This window comes from Salmo salar, chromosome ssa02 (genome assembly GCF_905237065.1).
Source record: "Salmo salar chromosome ssa02, Ssal_v3.1, whole genome shotgun sequence".
NCBI classification, from domain to species: Eukaryota; Metazoa; Chordata; class Actinopteri; order Salmoniformes; family Salmonidae; genus Salmo; species Salmo salar.
This window is the reverse complement of record NC_059443.1, coordinates 10,462,035-10,476,787: the sequence shown is the minus strand read 5'-3', so window position 1 is coordinate 10,476,787 and position 14,753 is coordinate 10,462,035. Positions and strand designations below refer to the sequence as shown.

General features: G+C 43.5%; 1 pseudogene; it reads left to right on the top strand.

The window, feature by feature from the left end:
* Positions 1–14,753, top strand: part of LOC123733382 (rap guanine nucleotide exchange factor 5-like) — a 99,269-nt pseudogene that overhangs the window by 12,226 nt on the left and 72,290 nt on the right.

Below are 14,753 nucleotides of genomic sequence, written 5' to 3'. Positions count from 1 at the left end.
AGACCCAGCAGTGTCAGTCATTCAACAGGCACCAATTACACCAGCAACAGACATGATTAGAATGTGCATGGCTACTGTATTCACCACCTATTAATCTACTGTAATCTACCACCTATTAATCTACTATACTCCACCACCTATTAATCTACTGTAATCTACCACCTATTAATATACTATACTCCACCACCTATTAATCTACTGTACTCCACCACCTATTAATCTACTATACTCCACCACCTACTCTAGAACCTATTAATCTACTGTACTCTACCACCTATTAATCTACTGTACTCTACCATCTATTAATCTACTATAATCTACCACCTATTAATCTTCTGTACTCTACCATCTGTTAATCTACTGTACCTGACCATCTATTAATCTACTGTAATCTACCATCTAGTAATCTACAGTACTCTACTACGTATGAATCTACTGTACTCTACCACCGATTAATCTACTGTACTCTACCACCTATTAATCTACTGTACTCTACCATCTATTAATCTACTGTACTCTACCACCTATTAATCTACTGTAATCTACCACCTATTAATCTACTGTAATCTACCATCTATTCATCTACTGTACTCTACCATCTATTAATCTACTGTACTCTACCACCTATTAATCTACTGTACTCTACCATCTATTAATCTACTGTAATCTACCATCTATTAATCTACTGTACTCTACCACCTATTAATCTACTGTAATCTACCATCTATTCATCTACTGTACTCTACCATCTATTAATCTACTGTACTCTACCATCTAGTAATCTACTGTACTCTACCACCTATTCATCTACTGTACTCTACCATCTATTCATCTACTGTAATCTACCATCTATTCATCTACCGTAATCTACCATCTAGTAATCTACTGTACTCTACCATCTAGTAATCTAATGTACTCTACCATCTATTCATCTACTGTAATCTACCATCTAGTAATCTAATGTACTCTACCATCTATTCATCTACTGTAATCTACCATCTAGTAATCTACTGTAATCTACCATCGATTAATCTACTGTACTCTACCACCTATTAATAATGTGCATCCCAAATGGCACCCTATTCCCATCCCCCTACCAAAAGTAGTGCACTATACAGGGAATAGGGTACTATTCTGGCTCTGTATCTACTGCCTAAATATCACCGACTTTACTGAATGTCAAATGCTTCAACCATTCATTTAATTGGTTTATTATGCAAACTGTATACTTGGCAGAAATCATCATGCATGGCTACTTGCAAAGCTGACATGTTCAGACATCTGATGAGAGAAATAATGAGATGGAATGGAAGAGAGATGTAGAATCACTAGTCCTGGTTCAACCAGTCAATTACAATCACCATTACAGGTCCATTACAGGTCCATTACAATCACTATTACAGGTCCATTACAATCACCATTACAGGTCAATTACAATCACCATTACAGGTCCATTACAATCACCATTACAGGTCCATTACAATCACCATTACAGGTCAATTACAATCACCATTACAGGTCCATTACAATCACCATTACAGGTCCATTACAATCACCATTACAGGTCCATTACAATCACAATTACAGGTCCATTACAATCACCATTACAGGTCCATTACAATCACCATTACAGGTCCATTACAATCACCATCACAGGCTATTTTGTTGAAGAATACTATTTTTTTGTGCTTATGTATTAATGTTTTCCAGTATTCATCTACTCCCTCTACTAATCCCTAATCCTCTCTGAGGTAACTGAATAGTGATTTCCATCTGGTATTTATGCATCCGTGTGTGTTTGTGTTTGTTCAGTTATGAGCCAAACAGCTACAAATGGTTGAATGTGACTTCCTTTTCCCAGTTCCCACAACCCCCCACTACACTTCTCTTGCACATCATCCCAACCTCGATTCCTAAAAGGGCCTTCATGTGTCCCTTGGTTTCCACTGCAGCCAATATCCCCCGGCCTAATTGGTTCAATTTGTTTCTTCCCCTTTGTCTGCATTGGTGCCGGTGTTAACCCTCCATGCAGATTATAGTGGTGATGGAACTCTCTTTCTAATTTACACACCCTTCAAGACATTATTGTCTTATTGAACCAATCGTATTGATAAAGATAATGAACTCTTGATTAGGACTTAAGGGGAAAAAAACATAACAGTTCGACACAGCATGCGAACACACACACACACACACACACACACACACACACACACACACACACACACACACACACACACACACACACACACACACACACACACACACTTTCATTGCCTCTTAGTTTTTAATAACCTAGTCATAACCTAGCAATAATATTTAACACCATTATCTGGGACAGTTACTACTACAATATCCCAACTCAACCCCTGGGTATTCCCACAGAGAGAGTCGACTGCATAATGTGACTACTACTGAATATACATGGAGGAACTGTATAGATTTTGCTTCACAACTTATTCTGCTCTACTGCATGTGAGGAACAGTCATAAGTTGTAGTTGTTGTTGTGGTAATTGTCTCAGTGGGTTAAACTGCTATCCTTGACCCATGACTACATGAGACTGGGTGACTAGAGGAGAGGCATTCACAGCAGAGGACTTTGTTGTTCCTGTGTGGGTGGAAAGAGAGGGGGGAGGGAGAAACAGTGAAGGGGGGATGGAGTGAGAGAGAGAGATCACCAGTTAAGTGTTTTCCCTATGTGCCTGAAGGCTGGGAAAGATTGATAACACTCTGGTGATGACGTGACATTGCCATCGCGGTGTGTGTGTGTGTTCCTGTGTGTGAACGTGTGTTCTGCACCAGTCCCTATCTCTCTTTCTTATGAAACCCTCACACAGAGCACACAGGGGTGACATTAGAAAACCCAGAGCTGTCTCATCTGAGGCCAACAGCAAACCCTTTAAACCCAGTGTTTTTACAACACACTAAGACCTGCTCCTCACATAAAACACATCCAAAGTGTTACGGAAGGAAGATAGATAAATCACGGTCTAAACAGCATTCATATCCTCTAAAGAACAATTGTTCATTAAAATATGCATTCGTTTGATTATGTGAATGTAAATACAATTCCTGACTGGGGTTTACTGATAAAAATGAATGATTTTTGTAATCTATGGAGAGGGTCTTTCATTCAGAGGACTGGATGTGACAGGGCTATTGTGATGGAAATCAATGGGATGCGGTGAGAGGAAAAGAAAAGACAGGGAATCTCCTTAGTGATTATGCTCCTCCCTCCTTCCCTCTCTCTTCCCTCCCTCCCTCCCTCCCTCCCTCCCTCCCTCCCTCCCTCCCTCCCTCCAGGCCCACAGTGACGAGGCAGTCCGTGTGTGTCTGCGGGAGCGGGGCCAGGAGGTGCTGGTGCTCCAGAGAGTGTCGTCACAGCGGCCAGCCCCCTCTGCATCGGCCAGGGGAGGGGGGAGACCAGAGGAGGGGGACAGGAGGTAAGCCTCTCTGTCGCTCCGCTTTCACCCCTCCCTCTCACTCTCTCTCTTTCCGCCCTCCTTCTAGTCGTTCTCCTCCTCAGTCTCCACACACACACACACACACACACACACACATACACTTCTAAACACAGGCGGCGTGTGCTTGCATTGCAGCTCACAGCACACAGATGGATGGAGCTAGCGTGTGTGTGAGAGAGAGTGAGTAAGCCGGGGAGTGAGCCGTAGCTGGCTGACTGGCTGACTGGCTGACTGGCTGACTGGCTGTGTAGACACAGGGGAGAGTGTCACCGTCTCAGGCTGGGTGTGGAGAACTCTCTCTGGGGTAGGGAGACCACAGGACCAGGGTTCTCCCAGGGCTCTATAGCAGCTGCAGCAGGTGGACAGCTAGGCGGATGGGCCAATGGGTGGCTGAGGGAAGGCATGCAGCAGTAACCACGGCAACAGTGTTACCGGCTGTAAGGGGCACAGGGACATGCTGAGGATGGGCACTCGGCCGCGGCCACCCCGGACCTGCGGCAGCGGGAGGAGGGCAGGCTGCTGGCAGCGGTGGCTCTGGTGGAGCAGGAGGAGGATGAGGAGGAAGACTCAGAGGAAGGCAGCAGTGGAAGCGGGGGCAGTGACAGCGCCAGCTGGGCAGAGAAGGGGCCAAGGCCACCAAAGTCCCCACCTTCGATGTCCCCTACTTCCGCTACATAGACGAGGAGGAGTCAGAGGGAGAGGGGGATGGACAGGAGGTGTGGAGCAGCAGTCGCTCTCTGTCCTCCATCGAGGACGACTCGTCCAGTGACAGTGTTGTCTCTGACAGGTACGTGGTGGTGTCAGGGACCCCAGAGAAGATCCTAGAACACCTGCTGTCTGTCCTGAGGCTGGACAACCACCGTGATGACCAGGAGAACACACAGCAGACTAAGGAGTCAGGTCAGTCACTTACCCCCCCAAATCAATATTTCTTGGCCTCTGGCTACTACTTTTAATCTATGTTAATCTATGTTAATCTATGCTAAACTATGTGAATATTTTTAAAGAGGCGTGAGAGAGATAGAGAGACTGTTCATATTTTATTGTATATTTCACTTTTGTTTATTATCTATTTCACTTGCTTTGGCAATGTAAACATATGTTTCCCATGCCAATAAAGCCCCTTAAATTGAAGAGAGAGAGAGAGAGAGCGAGAGAGGGAGTGTCTCTTACTAAAGAGGGATAAATGACTATGTATGGTGATGAGGAAATAGGGTGATAGAGAAAGAGAGAGACTAGATTGAGAGAGATAAAGTGAGAGATGCAGGCTGCTCCTGGGAGAGTGATATATAGAGCGTTGGTAAATGGGAGAAGAGAGGTGGGAGGCTGATATATAGAGCAGTGGGAGATGAAAGAAGGGAGATGGGAGACTGATATACAGAGCAGTGGGAGATGACAGAAGAGAGGCTGATATACAGAGCAGTGGGAGATGGGAGAAGGGAGATGGGAGGCTGATATATAGAGCAGTGGGAAATGGGAGATGGGAGGCTGATATATAGAGCAGTGGGAGATGGGAGAAGGAAGAAGGGGAGGCTGATATACAGAGCAGTGGGAGATAGGAGAAGGAAGAAGGGAGGCTGATATACAGAGCAGTGGGAGATAGGAGAAGGAAGAAGGGAGGCTGATATACAGAGCAGTGGGAGATGGGAGAAGGGAGAATGATATATAGAGCAGTGGGAGATGGGAGATAGATGCAGCCGGTCCAAGATTAGTTCCCTATCAGGCTGCCTGCTCCATGCCTTGCTCCTGCCAGACCACATCATTGCTCATTCTGATGAGTAAGTGTGTGTTTGTGGCGTCACTGAACTTATCTGAACACTTAGACCTTCTCTAGAGGTCACGAGAATCACGAGCAAATGCAAGAAGCAGTGTAGAGGACGTATCAGGAAATTGTGATTTTTGAGTCAATTTGATGTTCAGATCGGTGTTCTATAAGCAGGGGATAGGGACTCAGCTCTGTATGTCCCAATGAGACACTGATCGCCTGACAAAGATCCTTCATACAGTAACTCCAGAGTCCATTCAGTCCTGGCTCCTCTAAACTAGTCATCACTCTCTCCTCTCCCTCCCTGTTTTCTCCCCCTACCCTCGCTCTCTCTCTGTTCATTCTGCAACCCTGCTAATGCTACTGTTGGGGCCCTGGGCGGCTCTCACTGCTCCCTCCAGAATAACAAGGGGGGAGATCATACGGGATAATATGGAATCTCAGCTTCACTAAAAACCATGCAACTATAAAATATTGTCTCTACTAAACCTGTCATGAGGAGATGGTGATGTTCTGATGAGAAGTCATTTGCTTCACGAAGGCAGCCGGCCATGTGAAGACATATGGCTATGTTCCAAATGGTACCCTGTTCTCTAAGTAGTGCACTACTTAGGGAATAGGATGCCATTTAGGACGTTGTAGTCAATGTGTTGGGGGTTGATGATAAGCAGAGCTAATATAAATCTCCTCATATATAATTGATATCTCAATGAAGTGAAAAGAACAATCTTTACAAATATAATATGCAAGCTGCTATAGCTGTTGAGGGTTAGTTCCCAGATACCCAGGCTAACCCAGACATTATAAAGAATGCAAAAGATATCTTTCTGCCAGAGAGCACTTTTTTTAAAGAACACCACAGGCATGTTTGAGGAAGATGTGATCACCATAAGCCGATAATGTAATGTACAGCTCTACACATCATTGTATTCTACTATATACCTTATCCCAGTGTTATTCAAAGTCGGGGTCATGACCCTTAGTGGGGTCACGGGGGAACCCCCCCGCCCCACCAAAAAAATGAACTGTTTTTTGGGGGGGAACAAAGAAATAAGAGTACAGATTACTGTATGGGACAATATACACATGTTTTTGAGAAAGATAATGACACTTAATTTTATTGAGTAAATGTATCTATTGGTTTCTTTTAATTTTGAAGATCATTTTTTGATGTAAAACCTAAATGTACCGATTTCAAGCTTGCGTCATTGGATTTGGGGTGGGGTCTCGAGAAGTTACGGGATCCCAACTGAAACAGTTTGAATACCACTGCTCTTGTCAAATGTAGTACACTATAAAGGGAATAGGGTACCATGTGGGATGCAACCATCGCTCAGTGTTGGGTAGTGTTCACACTTGCCTTCTCTCCCTGAGCCAAACCTCTGAGTGCTGCTATTGATTCCCCCCTCAGCACAGATTCACTCATTACCAGAAAGTACACATCACAAAACAAACAAAGTCCAACTGGAACATTGTGTTACCATCTACTTAACGAGAGAAGAGATTGTCAACAAAGAAGATTGATGTTTTGGTTTGAGGTCTGTCCTGTTCACTAACGAGCAGACTGATTCTTAACCCATAATGCATTGCAATTCTGCTTCTGTGGAATGTGTCCCAAATGGCATCCTACTCCCTATAGTGCACTACTGTTGACCCGAGCTCTCTTTAAAAGTAGTGCACTACAAAAGGAATAGGGGAACATTTAGGACACACGCATGGTAGGCCTAGATTCTTTTTAATGTGTTATTTTTAATAATCAGACCACTGCATTATGCACACGTTGTTGTATGTGATTCAATGCCTTCATTATGAATCTACAGTGGGGGGAAAAAGTATTTGATCCCCTGCTGATTTTGTATGTTTGCCCACTTACAAAGAAATTATCAGTCTATAATTATAATGGTAGGTTTATATGAACAGTGAGAGACAGAATAACAACAAAAAAATCCAGAAAAACGCATGTCAAAAATGTTATAAAATGATTTTCATTTTAATGAGGGAAATAAGTATTTGACCCCTCTGCAAAACATGACTTAGTACTTGGTGGCAAAACCCTTGTTGGCAATCACAGAGTTCAGACGTTTCTTGTAGTTGGCCACCAGGTTTGCACACATCTCAGGAGGGATTTTGTCCCACTCCTCTTTGCAGATCTTCTCCAAGTCATTAAGGTTTCAAGGCTGACGTTTGGCAACTTGAACCTTCAGCTCCCTCCACAGATTTTCTATGGGATTAAGGTCTGGAGACTGGCTAGGCCACTCCAGGACCTTAATGTGCTTCTTCTTGAGCCACTCCTTTGTTGCCTTGGCCATGTGTTTTGGGTCATTGTCATGCTGGAATACCCATCCATGACCCATTTTCAATGCCCTGGCTGAGGGAAGGAGGTTCTCACCCAAGATTTGACAGTACATGGCCCCGTCAAATGATGCGGTGAAGTTGTCCTGTCCCCTTAGCAGAAAAACACCCCCAAAGCATAATGTTTCCACCTCCATGTTTGATGGTGGAGATGGTGTTCTTGGGGTCATAGGCAGCATTCCTCCACCTCCAAACACGGCGAGTTGAGTTGATGCCAAAGAGCTCTATTTTGGTCTCATCTGACCACAACAATTTCACCAGTTGTCCTCTGAATCATTCAATGTTCATTGGCAAACTTCAGACCGGCATGTATATGTATTCTTGAGCAGGGGGACCTTGCGGGCGCTGCAGGATTTCAGTCCTTCACTGCGTAGTGTGTTAATAATTGTTTTCTTGGTGACTATGGTCCCAGCTGCCTTGAGATCATTGACAAGATCCTCCCGTGTAGTTCTGGGCTGATTCCTCACCGTTCTCATGATCATTGCAACTCCACGAGGTGAGATCTTGCATGGAGCCCCAGGCCGAGGGAGATTGACAGTTATTTTGTGTTTCTTCCATTTGCGAATAATCGCACCAAATGTTGTCACCTTCTCACCAAGCTGCTTGGCGATGGTCTTGTAGCCCATTCCAGCTTTGTGTAGGTCTACAATCTTGTCCCAGACATCCTTGGAGAGCTCTTTGGTCTTGGCCATGGTGGAGAGTTTGGAATCTGATTGATTGATTGCTTCGTGGACAGGTGTCTTTTATACAGGTAACAAGCTGCGGTTAGGAGCACTCCCTTTAAGAGTGTGCTCCTGATCTCAGCTCATTACAGGTATTAAAGACACCTGGGAGCCAGAAATCTTTCTGATTGAGAGGGGGTCAAATACTTATTTCCCTCATTAAAATGCAAATCAATTTATAACATTTTTAACATGCGTTTTTCTGGATTTTTTTGTTTCTTTGTCAGTGGGCAAACATACAAAATCAGCAGGGGATCAAATACTTTTTTCCCCCACTGTATGTAATTGCTCTCTGGTGTATTGTCAGAGATGACTACTGGTATAATATCAGAGATGACTACTGGTGTATTGTCAGAGATGACTACTGGTATAATATCAGAGATGACTACTGGTATAATATCAGAGATGACTACTGGTGTATTATCAGAGATGACTACTGGTATAATATCAGAGATGACTACTGGTGTATTGTCAGAGATGACTGCTGGTATAATATCAGAGATGACTACTGGTACATTATCAGAGATGACTGCTGGTATAATTTCAGAGATGACTGCTTATTGAAATGCATAGCTGGGATGCTTGTTGTGTAATGGGAAAGTAAATCTGGTTTGACGTGAGTGTTTGGATGAAGTCATGGCTATTGTATGATAGATTTGCATGCACATGCTACAGTAATATAATAATCGCACACTTACAATTTTACTTACATATTCATTCCACGTTAGCTTTCTCTTCCAAGTAACTTTACTTGTAGGGAGAATATGAATAGATATCAATGCCCATAGTACATAGAGATATAGATGAATAACATCAATGTACAATTTCTCATGCAATTTGCATGCAAATCCATTTGCTTCTTTCTCTCCTTCCTCGATTAAGTGGAAGATATGGACTGTGTCCTCAACTAATCTCTCCCTGGTCAAGTTCTAGTGGTAGTAACAGGGGCTGTGGGCCTATCTGTGCTGTGTTCAGTGAAGTAAAGGCAGAACAGAGTCTGTGTCCCAAATGGCACCCTATACCCTATGTAGCGTACTACTTCTGACCAAAGCCCTATGGACACTGGTCAGAAGTAATGCACTATAAAGGGAAAAGGGTGCCATTTGGGACACAGAGAGATTGACTGACCGTTGGTTAATAGAATAGAGTCTATGTCCCCAGGCCATTCACTGATCCTGCAGACTGCTTCAGCATGAAAACAGTAAGGAGGAAGACCTGGGCTCTTATTGTAGTTAGCTGTGAGTAATATTTATAATGTAAGAGATATTTCCAGCATGGCTAGACTTGCAAAATGATGGTAACTTTCCTAATATTCCTAGGAATTCTGTTTGGAGGATTCTGGACTTCCTGCTTCTATCCTCCTGAATCCAGGATCTTTCAAACTGGGATTTCAGGAAAACCTGAGAATTTTACAAGCCCAAGCATTGCTCAGCCCATAGCCTATTCTTTCATTTGCTGTGGTTTCCTAAAGCGTCTTAGGGCTAGGCCCCTTTTTTCTCCACATCCTGTCTGAATGACGTGCCCGAAGTAAACTGCCTGTAGCTCAGGCCCTGAAGCCAGGATATGCATATAATGTTAAAATAATGTAAGAGAATATAACACAATAGATATGGTAGGAGAAAATGCTGAACGAGTGGATTACTCAAATCGATGGCGCCAACTAAACAAACTTTTGGGATATAAAGAAGGATTTTAACTAACAAAACAACACAACATGTTATAGCTGGGACCATTTGGATGACAGATCAGAGGAAGATTTTCAAAAAGTAACTGAACATTTAATCGTTATTTGTGAATGTATGAAACCTGTGCCCGTGGAAAGATATTTTGATGTGTGGCGCCATCCTCAAACAATCGCATGGCATGTTTTTGCTGTAATAGTTACTGTAAAATCGGACAGTGCAGTTAGATTAACAGGAATTTAAGCTTTCAGCCGATATAAGACACTTATATGTACATAAAGGTTTAAAATCCATAATATTTAAGATTATTTATTTGAATTGCGCCCTCCAGTTTCACCGCTAGTGGGACTCCTATTTCTAACATTGCAGGATTACAGTAGTTATTGCCGTTGGACCTCACCATACATACGAGTTGGATTTTCTCTTTTAATGTAATATTTTTGTACAAGCAGGGAGACTCATTTCAGGATGTCATGGGACGATTGGAGCCATCTTCTCATAGAAGATAACTTACCCTGGTTCAAATCCAGGCTTTATCACAACTGGCCGTGATTGGGAGACCCATAGGGCGGCGTACAATTGGCCCAGTGTCGTCTGGGTTTCACAATTGTACGCCGACATTGTAAATAAGAATTAGTTCTTAACTGACTTGCCAGTTAAATAAAGGTTACATAAAAAATAGAGTGTTTTTATGGATACTCCTCAGACTGGGGTCAGTTCAGGGTTATCTGGAATGAACAGACACAAGAGATGTAATGTCGTACCAGCAGCACAAGAGGTGTGTATGTGTGTATGTTTCTCTTTTTAATGTAATATTTTTTGTATAAGCAGGAAGACTCATTTCAGGATGCCATGGTACTATTGACCTAAATATGCCACGAGAGCAGAGTGCTTCATACTGTAGAGAAGTACATGATGGGAAGCAGAACCTGCTAATGAGCTAAGCCTCTTGCAGAGTCTAGCCCCATCCCATAATTAAATATTCATTGGCTGGTTTAGGCATCCTATTCCCTATAGTGCAACTGTTTTGGCCAGGTGCCAATTAAGACGCAATAGTTTTAATAACTCATAGAAGACGGCTTGGCCTGCTCAGTGGATAGTAGTGTTTATTATGGATACTGCTGGCCCATCCTACAGCTCAGTGGATAGTAGTGTTTATTATGGATACTGCTGGCCCATCCTACAGCTCAGTGGATAGTAGTGTTTATTATGGATACTGCTGGCCCATCCTACAGCTCAGTGCGTAGTAGTGTTTATTATGGATACTGCTGGTCCATCCTACAGCTCAGTGGATAGTAGTGTTTATTATGGATACTGCTGGTCCATCCTACAGCTCAGTGGATAGTAGTGTTTATTATGGATACTGCTGGCCAATCCTACAGCTCAGTGGGTATTAGTATTTAATATGGATACTGCTGGCCCATCCTACAGCTCAGTGGATAGTAGTGTTTATTATGGATACTGCTGGTCCATCCTACAGCTCAGTGGATAGTAGTGTTTATTATGGATACTGCTGGCTCATCCTACAGCTCAGTGGGTGTTAGTGTTTATTATGGATACTGCCGGTCCATCCTACAGCTCAGTGGATAGTAGTGTTTATTATGGATACTGCTGGCCCATCCTACAGCTCAGTGGATAGTAGTGTTTATTATGGATACTGCTGGCCCATCCTACAGCTCAGTGGGTATTAGTGTTTATTATGGATACTGCTGGCCCATCCTACAGCTCAGTGGGTATTAGTATTTATTATGGATACTGCTGGTCCATCCTAAAGCTCAGTGCGTAGTAGTGTTTATTATGGATACTGCTGGACCATCCTACAGCTCAGTGGATAGTAGTGTTTATTATGGATACTGCTGGCCCATCCGACAGCTCAGTGGATAGTAGTGTTTATTATGGATACTGCCGGTCCATCCTACAGCTCAGTGGATAGTAGTGTTTATTATGGATACTGCTGGCCCATCCTACAGCTCAGTGGATAGTAGCGTTTATTATGGATACTGCTGGCCCATCCTACAGCTAATGGGTATTAGTGTTTATTATGGATACTGCTGGTCCATCCTACAGCTCAGTGGATAGTAGTATGTATTATGGATACTGCTGACCCATCCTACAGCTCAGTGGGTATTAGTGTTTATTATGGATGCTGCTGGCCCATCCATTATTATGGATACTGCTGGCCCATCCTACAGCTCAGTGGATAGTAGTGTTTATTATGGATACTGCTGGCCCATCCTACAGCTCAGTGGATAGTAGTGTTTATTATGGATACTGCTCAGACGGGTCAGGTCAGTGGATAGTAGTGTTTATTATGGATACTGCTCAGACGGGTCAGGCCAGTGGATAGTAGTGTTTATTATGGATACTGCTCAGACGGGTCAGCTCAGTGGATAGTAGTGTTTTTTATGGATACTGCTCAGACGGGTCAGCTCAGTGGATAGTAGTGTTTATTATGGATACTGCTGGCCCATCCTACAGCTCAGTGGATAGTGGTGTTTATTATGGATACTGCTGGCCCATCCTACAGCTCAGTGGATAGTAGTGTTTATTATGGATACTGCTGGCCCATCCTACAGCTCAGTGGATAGTAGTGTTTATTATGTGACACTGCTGGCCCATCCTACAGCTCAGTGGATAGTAGTGTTTATTATGGATACTGCTGGCCCATCCTACAGCTCAGTGGATAGTAGTGTTTATTATGGATACTGCTGGCCCATCCTACAGCTCAGTGGATAGTAGTGTTTATTATGGATACTGCTGGCCCATCCTACAGCTCAGTGGGTATTAGTGTTTATTATGGATACTGCTGGCCCATCCTACAGCTCAGTGGATAGTGGTGTTTATTATGGATACTGCTGGCCCATCCTACAGCTCAGTGGATAGTAGTGTTTATTATGGATACTGCTGGCCCATCCTACAGCTCAGTGGATAGTAGTGTTTATTATGGATACTGCTGGCCCATCCTACAGCTCAGTGGATAGTAGTGTTTATTATGGATACTGCTGGCCCATCCTACAGCTCAGTGGATAGTAGTGTTTATTATGGATACTGCTGGTCCATCCTACAGCTCAGTGGATAGTAGTGTTTATTATGGATACTGCTGGCCCATCCTACAGCTCAGTGGGTATTAGTGTTTATTATGGATACTGCTGGCCCATCCTACAGCTCGGTGGATAGTAGTGTTTATTATGGATACTGCTGGCCCATCCTACAGCTCAGTGGGTATTAGTGTTTATTATGGATACTGCTGGTCCATCCTACAGCTCAGTGGATAGTAGTGTTTATTATGGATACTGCTGGCCCATCCTACAGCTCAGTGGATAGTAGTGTTTATTATGGATACTGCAGGCCCATCCTACAGCTCAGTGGGTAGTAGTGTTTATTATGGATACTGCTGGCCCATCCTACAGCTCAGTGGGTATTAGTGTTTATTATGGATACTGCTGGCCCATCCTACAGCTCAGTGGATAGTAGTGTTTATTATGGATACTGCTCAGACAGGTCAGGTCAGTGGATAATAGTGTTTCTTATGGATACTGCTCAGACGGGTCAGGTCGGTGGATAGTTGTGTTTATTATGTATACTGCTCAGACGGGTCAGGTCAGTGGATAGGTGCTTTTATTATGGATACTGCTCAGACGGGTCAGGTCAGTGGATAGCAGTGTTTATTATGTATACTGCTCAGACGGGTCAGCTCAGTGGATAGTAGTGTTTATTATGGATACTGCTCAGACGGGTCAGGTCAGTGGATAGTAGTGTTTATTATGGATACTGCTCAGACGGATCAGGTCAGTGGATAGTAGTGTTTATTATGGATACTGCTCAGACGGGTCAGGTCAGTGGATAGTAGTGTTTATTATGGATACTGCCGGTCGATCCTACAGCTCAGTGGATAGTAGTGTTTATTATGGATACTGCTGACCCATCCTACAGCTCATTGGGTATTAGTGTTTATTATGGATACTGCTGGTCCATCCTACAGCACAGTGGATAGTAGTGTTTATTATGGATACTGCTGGCCCATCCTACAGCTCAGTGGATAGTAGTGTTTATTATGGATACTGCTGGTCCATCCTACAGCTCAGTGGGTATTACTGTTTATTATGGATACTGCAGGCCCATCCTACAGCTCAGTGGGTAGTAGTGTTTATTATGGATACTGCTGGCCCATCCTACAGCTCAGTGGGTATTAGTGTTTATTATGGATACTGCTGGCCCATCCTACAGCTCAGTGGATATTAGTGTTTATTATGGATACTGCTGGTCCATCCTACAGCTCAGTGGATAGTAGTGTTTATTATGGATACTGCTGGACCATCCTACAGCTCAGTGGGTGTTAGTGTTTATTATGAATACTGCTGGTCCATCCTACATCTCAGTGGATAGTAGTGTTTATTATGGATACTGCTGGCCCATCCTACAGCTCAGTGGATAGTAGTGTTTATTTTGGATACTGCTGGCCAATCCTACAGCTCAGTGGGTATTAGTGTTTATTATGGATACTGCTGGCCCATCCTACAGCTCAGTGGGTATTAGTATTTATTATGGATAGTGCTGGTCCATCCTAAAGCTCAGTGCATAGTAGTGTTTATTATGGATACTGCTGGCCCATCCTACAGCTCAGTGGATAGTAGTGTTTATTATGGATACTGCTGGCCCATCCTACAGCTCAGTGGATAGTAGTGTTTATTATGGATACTGCTGGCCCATCCTACAGCTCAGTGGATAGTAGTGTTTATTATGGATACTGCTGGCCCATCCTACAGC